The sequence below is a fragment of the Lithobates pipiens genome, unplaced genomic scaffold, assembly GCF_037356315.1.
Source record: "Lithobates pipiens isolate NorthernLeopardFrog02 unplaced genomic scaffold, aLitPip1_a1.2 Scaffold_190, whole genome shotgun sequence".
NCBI lineage: Eukaryota > Metazoa > Chordata > Amphibia > Anura > Ranidae > Lithobates > Lithobates pipiens.
This window is the reverse complement of record NW_027507765.1, coordinates 60,244-69,590: the sequence shown is the minus strand read 5'-3', so window position 1 is coordinate 69,590 and position 9,347 is coordinate 60,244.

Here is a 9,347-nt window from a genome sequence, read left to right as displayed (position 1 = left end):
GAGAGTAGGTAGGGTTACCAGTGTCCCACTGGTTTTAGCCAGTTCTGTGCTAACGGAACTGCTGGACATCTCCCGATGTGGAAGGGAAGGAAGCATGATGGGATTGATTTACTAAGACTGAAAAGTGCAAACTCTGGTGCAGAATTTCTTCACACCTGCCTAAAACTTTTGCACAGTACTGTATGTACAGATATACTATATATATAAGAGATATGCAATTAGAGGACCTCCAGCTTTTGCAAAACTACAAGTCCCATCATGCCTCTGCCTCTGGGTGTCATGCTTGTGCCTGTCAGATCTTGCTATGCCTCATGGGACTTGTAGTTCTGCAACCGCTTGGGGTCCGCTAATTGCATATCCCCGCTATATATATATATATATATATTTATGGTCGTGGCCCTAAGACCAAGACAGATGTGGATCACATAAACACGCAACAAGACTTACAACATAAATAGACGGGTGTGGCTTTTGGTCGTCTGGTAGGTAAGCCAAGAAAAGGCCCATACACAAGATAAGACATATGACAAATGCTGTAAAAAGGGTTATGGCAGGGATAGAGGGAACAGACAGAAAGCAAGGACGAGCGGCCAGCTTAAATATCCACCGGGCTCCTCCCATAAATTCAGGCCACCATACTGGCCTTCTAATTTATGGTCACGGTCCTAAGACCGAGACAGATGTGGATCACATAAACACGAGACAAGATTTACAACATAAATAGACCTCAGGTGCGGCTTTTGGTCGTCTGGTAGGTTAGCAAAAAGAAAAGGGGCCGAAAAAAAAGCAGGTAGGGAGTATATCTTTATTGGTTCTAAGCTCATTGAGCAAGCTTGGAGAAGGCTGGGGCCATCTCCACTTGAGGGTTCGGAATATATCTGGTGAAGCAGGCGGACTTCCATCTGCCTAACTTCTTGATGACCGAGTGACAGCGGGCCTGGTGAGACAGAATCCATGTGAGGGCCTGAGCGAAAATGTTGAACAGCCACAGGCTGCTCTTGGACCCGAAGGGCAACTTGGCAGTAGTAGGACTCCCGCCACTTAATACTGTGCCACCGCCAGAGGGATGGTTCGATAGGGAGGAGTTTGAACGCATCAGATATACCTGCTTTGGATAGTCAGGCACCGGGACCTATCCCAATGATGGTTTGGATGGCCAAGTCAACTGAGGCGTACTCGAGGGAAAACTCCTCGGAGGGAATCAGGGAGTTCAGGCTTGGTATGTGAGAAGAATGAGGCGCACTAAGCGGAGTCTATTACTGAACTTACCCTTGACAAGCCCACAGGGCAGGACTTAGGGTGGTAGGGGCCCCTGGGCTTGAGTCACTTTTGGGCCCTACGTTCTATACATTACCGTATTTATTGGCGTATAACACGTGCCGGCGTATAACACGCACCCCAAGTTTAGGAGGGAAGTTTAAGGAAAAAACATTTAAATGTCCATCAATGCAGCCGGATCAGTGTCCATCTGCAGCTTTGCCCATCCATCTGCAGCCTTGCCCCAGTGTTATTTGCAGCCTTGTCATTGCAGTCTTGAAGTTTAAAAATGGCGCCGCCGAGATACAGAGTCCTGTGTATCTCGTGGCTCTCGGGTCCTCTTGGCGGCTCTCGGGTCCTCTCGCAGTCCCAAACGGAGCCGAGAGTAGCCGAGTGCACTCGGCTCAGCTCACAGTCATGCCCAGTCCCTGTGTTATGTCCATCATAGGGTGGGACTGAGCGTGACTGTGAGTGGAGCGGAGCCAAGTACACTCGGCTATGTATCTCGGCAGGGCCATGGGGCCCCCTATTGGGCAGGGGCCCATGGGCTTGAGCCCAGTCAAGCCCAATGGTAAGTCCAGCCCTGCAAGCCCAATAGGGCTGACTCTGCAGACTGGGAAAGGTGACCGTTGGAAGGGGCCGATCATAAGGCTTTTATCCACTTCTGACTGCAGTAAGGAGTCAATTGCTTGTGTGTCGATGGATGCTGACTGGAGGTTCCTGCATTTGTGTGTAAGTGAGGGGTAAAGTGATGAGGCCTGTGTGGAACCCTTCTCTGAAGCCATGCACCGGGAATATGGCCAGTGAGGGAGTGGGGTGTGTAGAGAGGTAGAACCCCCAACCAGCTGACATCTAGTCAGGACTTACCCTCCTGTTTGACTTGACAGTAATGAGCTTTATGGCACTGGCTATGGAAGCATCTGCCGTGATTAAAATTGTTGCAAATGAGGGCTTCTCCTAGAGAAAAGATAGGCTAGAGCTTCTCCTAGAGAAAAGATAGGCCATCCTAGTCTATCCACTGGTCGTGGGCCGGGAGGCCCTGACTGGTGCCGTAGGAGGAAGGAGGGTAGAAGGGACGTCTTGTAGTCGCTTCAAAGCACCAATTCGCCATGTGGCTAGTGGACTGGCAAATGCTGCACATCGGTGAGCGGAGGCCTGTGAAATGGCAGCAGAATAGCTCGGTGGCAGAAATGCTCCAGTCTGTCTTGACCTGGAACTGGCTGAGCTTGGCAGCTGCCCTGGCCAAAAATGAGCAGTCGTAGTTATAAAAGGCATGCCCTCCATACATCCCTCCTGTTGGGGGTGGCAGAGCAGACAACATCCCTGAGCATCCCAAAAGCCAAAACGAATTCGTTGACTGTAAGTTTGCGGGTGAGCCTAGGGTCTTTCGTCTTAATGACCACGAGACATCCCCCCAGGCATATGCTCTATTGTCGGCCACATCGTGCACAGAAATCTGCGGAGATACTAAATTTATGTCCTTGCCCTTTAAGATGTTCTTCCTGAGGCTGGCAGGGACAAGGGGAGCAGGGAGGATGGTAGAAGAGGACCCTGGCATACCTGCAGGAGGGGATGCCAGTGTCGTGACCACGACTGGGTCAGGGAGGGTCGTGGGAGGGCAAGCTTCCAGGGCTGCGACTCTGGTCTGCATGTCAGTAATTGTTGCGGACAATGAGGAGTCCATGGAGTGCAGCTGGGAGATGGCCCTGGATATGGACTGCAAGGACGCCTAAAGGGCGCTGGGACCTGTAGCAGCTGTCAGCGGGAAGAGTAGCCTGAATAGCTCTGCCTTCCTGGCCATAGCTGGGTAGGGGATGGCCTTGCGTCTAAGCTCAGCTATGATCTTGGAAATGGTCCAAGTGTGGAGGGACTGCAGGCTGCCACTCTCTGAGCCCATAGAGGGTGACAGACATGGGCGTCCGCAGGTAGGGACAAGGGGGGTCAAGTGCCCCCCCCCCCTGGAATTGGGGATCAGATCTTAAATTTAGCACAGTTGCATCGCTATCGGGGCTTCCTGCTCACTCCGTTCCTTCCCTATTGGCCATAACTGAGGGCCAATCAAAGGAAACCAGGAGAGCAGAGCATCATGGGACATGTAGTCCCAAAGATTGTCAGCCACATTTTCCACAGGGAGGATGCTACAGCTCGATCAAGAGAGAAATTGAGAGACTGCAGCCTGGAAAAAAGCCGAGGGAGAGAGTGCTACAGGACAAAGAATGAGGAGTGTGCTGGGGCAGAAGCCAGAGAGAAAGCCACACTTCCCAGTGCCACCAGGGAGAGCCACACTGCCCAGTGCCACCAGAGAGAGCCACTCTGCCCAGCACCACCAGCGAGAGAAACACTGAGCCACTGCCAGGGTACAGACATGCTACACTACTGACCAGAGTCGCCCCCCAGGGAACCCAGAGTGAGCGATCGTCCAGCCGGAGGGATCACGGTTGTAGTTTCGCTGGGTCTGGTAAGAGGGGCTGTTGGTCATTATCCATTACTTATCCTAGGAACTGTACTACGTCTGCGGTCTCTGACCATGATAATGTGATAATGACATTATCGAAAAGGGGCGGTGAATGGGTGACCCTAAAATGATGCCCCCCCCCCTGAAAAAAGTTCTGCGGACACCCTTGGTGACGGAGGGGCGGGTGTGAGGTCATCATTGCCGGTCTGCGACATGACTCCGACTGAGTGACGCCCTAGCAGCGAGGTCCTGGCATGGATCAAGACTGGGTTGACCGGAAACCTGCAATGAGGGTGACATAACAGTAACATGTATGTTCCTTTAGCTTAGAAGAAAATTACCTACCCTAGCTAAGCCAGTCCGTAGGGATCAATATTGAGTTGGCCCCACCCTTTGCAGCTATAACAGCTTCAACTCTTCTGGGAAGGCCGTCCACAAGGTTTAGGAGGGTTTCTATGGGAATTTTTGACCATTCTTCCAGAAGAGCATTTGTGAGGTCAGGCACTGATGTTGGACGAGAAAGCCTGACTTGCAGACTCCGCTCTAATTCACCCCAAAGGTGTTCTATCGGGTTGAGGTCAGGACTCAAGGTCAGAACTTGACTGCAGGCCAGTCAAGTTCCTCCACCCCAAACTCGCTCATCTATGTCTTTATGGACCTTGCTTTGTGCACTGGTCCAAATAATTTGGTGGAGGGGGGATTATGGTGTGGGGGGTTGTTTTTCAGGGGTTGGGCTTGGCCCCTTAGTTCCAGTGAAGGGAACTCTTAAGGCGTCAGCATACCAAGACATTTTGGACAATTCCATGCTCCCAACTTTGTGAGAACAGTTCGGGAACGGTCCCTTCCTGTTCCAACATGACTGCCCACCAGGGGAAACCCACGCCGTGTTTCTTAATGGTTTTTATGTATATTGCCGAGATCCAACAATACATTATAGCCACGAGCAATTTTAAGGCTACTTTCACACTGGGGCTTCACCGTCGTTTTTGCGGCGCTATTCGGCTGCTAGCGGGGCGGTTTTAACCCTCACTAGCGACCGAGAAAGGGTAAAAACCTTTTCAATGGGAAGGGGCGCTTTAGGAGTGGTGAATACACCGCTCCTATAGCGCTGCAAAGACGCGGCTTGCAGGACTTTTTTGTCCGTTCCTGCAAGCGCACTGCTCCAGGTGAGGCGCTGTACAGGCGCTATTTTTAGCGCTGTAGCGCCTGTAAAGCGCCTCCGTGTGAAAGTAGCCTTAAAGCGGGAGTCCGCCGGGACTCCGCGTTTTTTTTTTTTTTTTAAAAAGCCAGCAGCTACAAATACTGCAGCTGCTGACTTTTAAAATAGTGACACTTACCCGCCCAGCGCGCCCGCGATGTCGGCACCCGAAGCCGATCTCTAGATCGTCTCTCGGGTGCTGCCGCCGCCATCTTGGGTATGGGAATCAGGAAATGGAGCCTTTCGGCTTCATTTCCCGGTTCCCTACTGCGCATGCGCGAGTCGCACTGCGCAATAAGGACGGTCCCCGCTGCCTCTGGGATCTGTGTGTTTCCCAGCAGGCAGCGGGGCACTTGCGGAAAGGGGCGGGCACTTGCGGAAAGGGGCGTAATCTACGCCCCTTTCCGCAGAGAGCTATCCCGGAAGTGGGTGCAGAATACCTGTACTGTACAGGTATCTGCACCCCCCTCCCCCCTGAAAGGTGCCAATTGTGGCGCCGGAGGGGGGGAGGGTTCCGATGAGCGGAAGGTCCACTTTAGGGTGGACCTCCGCTTTAATTAAATTTTTTTTCCCTTTAGAAATGTGATTTTGCTGTGGTAATGTTATGAACACGGGAAAGATGCGCTACTTTACAGGCAGACTAAGGAGAACCCCCCACGCACAATATTTAAAGGAATATTTCATTTTTATTGTTTCACTTATTAAAATCACTGCTCCCGAAAAAAACTTCAGTTTTTAAAATTCGGCTCATCCCTAGTCCTTGGATTGGATTCTTCTTTGTACGCAGAGATCTTTCCATGTCGGTCTCTTCAGATTCAGGGCAGTAGTAGCCGCCTCTGACAATGAACCTTTCCGCAGATCATGTTCATAGAGGTTTTCATCACCTCAATGTGGAACAGAACTCCGCCAACTGCGTCTGGGAGAGCGAGCGGGGGGAGGGCACATGTGCTGCAGATTTAGTCTACCGTAAATCAAAAAAGGAGATTTCCTACCCCACACAAATACAGAATTATCCTTCACTAGAACAATTGGCTCACACGGAGGGCAGGTTCCTTTAAGGTGGAACTTCAGCCACAGATGATCCGTCCACAGATCCCAGAAAACGTAGACGCTGCAGACCAATGCAGTTCCTTCAGGTCGATGGATAAATGTTTCTGTGGCATCATTAAAATTTAAATGGGAATTCATTCATTAATGTTTTCAGAACCAATCAAGTCTTCTATTCAGTGGGGAATGCGGGGGGAACGCACCTCCCTCACTGAATGTCTGTACTGGCACGGGGTGCTGGGGTATTCCAGAGGGTCTATTGATACTGGCTGCTGGGGGTGTGTAGTGTTTTTGGGGGTCCATTGTTGCTGGGGGAGATCTACTGTTGTGGTTGGGAGGGTTAGTGTTGCTGAGGAGGGCCTATTGTTGCAGGGGATCTACTGTATTGGACAGGATCTGGTGTTGCTGGCTGCTTAAGGATCTATTGATGCTGGAATTGATCTGTTGTTGATGGGGGGGGGGGGTCTATTGCTGATGGAGGGGTCTAGTGGAGCTGAAGTGGCTCTATTGTTATTGGTGGGGGTCTATTGTTGTTGGATGGGTCTGGTGGTGCTGAAGTGGATCTATTGTTACTGGTGGGGATTCTGTTGCTGCTGGAGGGGTCTAGTGGATCTGCAGTATATCTATTGTTACTGGTGGGGATTCTATTGTTGCGAGAGGGGTCTATTGTTCCTAAGGAGCCTATAGTCGCTGGGGGTACCTATTGTCGCTTGGGAGGTCTATTATCACTGAGGCCGCATACACACGCGGGGACTGTTCGCTCAACTTTGTCCGTCAAACAGTTTCAGCGGACAGTCCGCTCAAAATTAGCATGGACGGACTTGCCCACACACGACGAACGAACAGTCCGCTGAAACCGTGCGCGATGACGTGAACGGCACGTACGACGGGACTAGAAAACGACGTCCTATACACTGCAATGCAACCTTCGGCGTGTAAATCCTTTCTGAGCATGCGCGGAACTTAGTTTGACGAACAAGCCTACACACGAGGGGACTGTTCGCTGAAACAAAGTTTCAGCGGACAGTTTTTCGGAATTTCCGAAAAACTTTGTTCAGCAGACTGTCCGCTGAAACTGTCCGCTGAAAGCCCACACACGAGCGGACTGTCCGCCGAAACACTGTTCAGCGGACAAAGTTGAGCGAACAGTCCCCGCGTGTGTACGCGGCCTGAGAGTATCTATTGTTGTTGCTGGGGGTAACTATAGTAGCTGGGGGTACCTATTGTCGCTTGGGAGGTCTATTATCACTGAGAGTATCTATTGTTGTTGCTGGGGGTAACTATAGTTGCTGGGGGTAACTGTAGTTGCTGGGGGAGAGTCTATTTTATTGCTTTTTTTGTTATCATTAAGAAATTCCATCCAAATTGTTCAACACCACAAAACGATACTTTGTGATGTATTCACTAAAAGGGGTAATCCTGGCAGGAGGGAGGGTAGGGGGCCAGAACAAGGAAAGGTGCTTAGAGCTGGATAGGGGCAGAGACAAAGATCAATCCTCAGAGGTGGATAGGGGGCAGAGACAAAGATCAATCCTCAGAGGTGGATAGGGGGCAGAGACAAAGATCAATCCTCAGAGGCGGATAGGGGGCAGGGACAAAGAACAATCCTCGGAGGTGGATAGGGGGCAGGGACAAAGATCAATCCTCAGAGGTGGATAGGGGGCAGGGACAAAGGACAATCCTCGGAGGTGGATAGGGGGCAGGGACAAAGATCAATCCTCAGAGGTGGATAGGGGGCAGGGACAAAGGACAATCCTCGGAGGTGGATAGGGGGCAGGGACAAAGATCAATCCTCAGAGGTGGATAGGGGGCAGGGACAAAGGACAATCCTCATAGGTAGATAGGGGGTAGGGACAAAGGGCAATACTCTGAGATAGATAGGGGGCAGGGAGAAAGGGAAATTCTCAGAGGTGGATAGGGGGCAGGGAGAAAGGGAAATTCTCAGAGGTGGATAGGGGGCAGGGATAAACGACAATCCTCATAGGTAGATAGGGAGTAGGGACAAACGGCAATACTCTGAGATAGATATGGGGCAGGGAGAAAAGACAATCCTCGGAGGTGGATAGGGGGCAGGGATAAAGAACAATCCTTGCAGGTGGTTAGGAGGCAGGGACAATGGACAGTCCCCGGATGTGGAGAGGGAGCAGTGTGACAAAGAACAATCCTCAGGGGTGAATAGGGGGCAGGGACAAAGGACAATCCTTGGAGGTGGAGAGGAGGCAGAGACAAAGGACAGTCCTCAGAGGTGGATAGGGGGTAGGGACAAAGGACAATCCTCCTCGGAGGTAGATAGGGGGCTGGGACAAAGGAAAATACTCAGAGGTGGATAGGGGGTAGGGACAAAGGACAATCCTCGGAGGTAGATAGGGGGCAGGGACAAAGGACAATCCTCGGAGGTGGATAGGGGGTAGAGACAAAGGACAATCCTCGGAGGTGGATAGAGGGCAGGGATAAAGAAAAATCCTTGGAGGTGGATATGGGGCAGGGACGAAGGACAGTCCCCGGAGGTGGAGAAGGGGCAGTGACAAAAAACAATCCTCGGAGGTGGATAGGGGCAGGGACAAATGACAAACCTCGGAGGTGGATAGGGTGTAGGGACAAAGGACAATCCTCTGAGGTGGATAGGGGGCAGGAACAAAGGACAATCCTTGGAGGTGGCTGGGGGCAGGGATAATGAACAATCCTTGGAGGTGGATAGGGGCAGGGACAACGGACAATCCTCTGAGGTAGATAGGGGGCAGGGACAAAGGACAATCCTTGGAGGTGGCTGGGGGCAGGGATAATGAACAATCCTTGGAGGTGGATAGGGGGCAGGGACAAAGGACAATCCTTGGAGGTGGATAGGGGGCAGGGACAAAGAACAGTCCTCGTGGTAGATAGAAGGCAGGGACAAAGGACAATTCTCTGAGGTGGATAGGGGTAGGGACAAAAGACAGTCCCCGGATGTGAAGAGGGGGCAGTGACAAAGAACAATCCTAGGAGGTAGATAGGGGCAGGGACAAAGGACAATCCTCCAAGGTAGATAGGGGGCAGGGACAAACGAAAATCCTCTGAGGTGGATAAGGGGCAGGGACAGAGGACAATCCTCAGAGGTAGACACACTTGTCTTTGTCCTCCTCACCTGGTTGCCCCCCACACACGCTTGTCACCATCTGACACCAAATACCTTTATCTTGGTCTCATCAGACCACAGGACATGGTTCCAGTAATCCATGTCCTTCGTCTGCTTGTCGTCAGCAAACTGTGTTGCAGGCTTTCTTGTGCATCATCTTTAGAAGAGGCTTCCTTCTGGGGTGACAGCCATGCAGACCAATTTTATGCAGTGTGCGGCGTATGGTCTGAGCACCGACAGGCTGACCCCCCCCACCCCTACAACCTCTGCAGCAATGC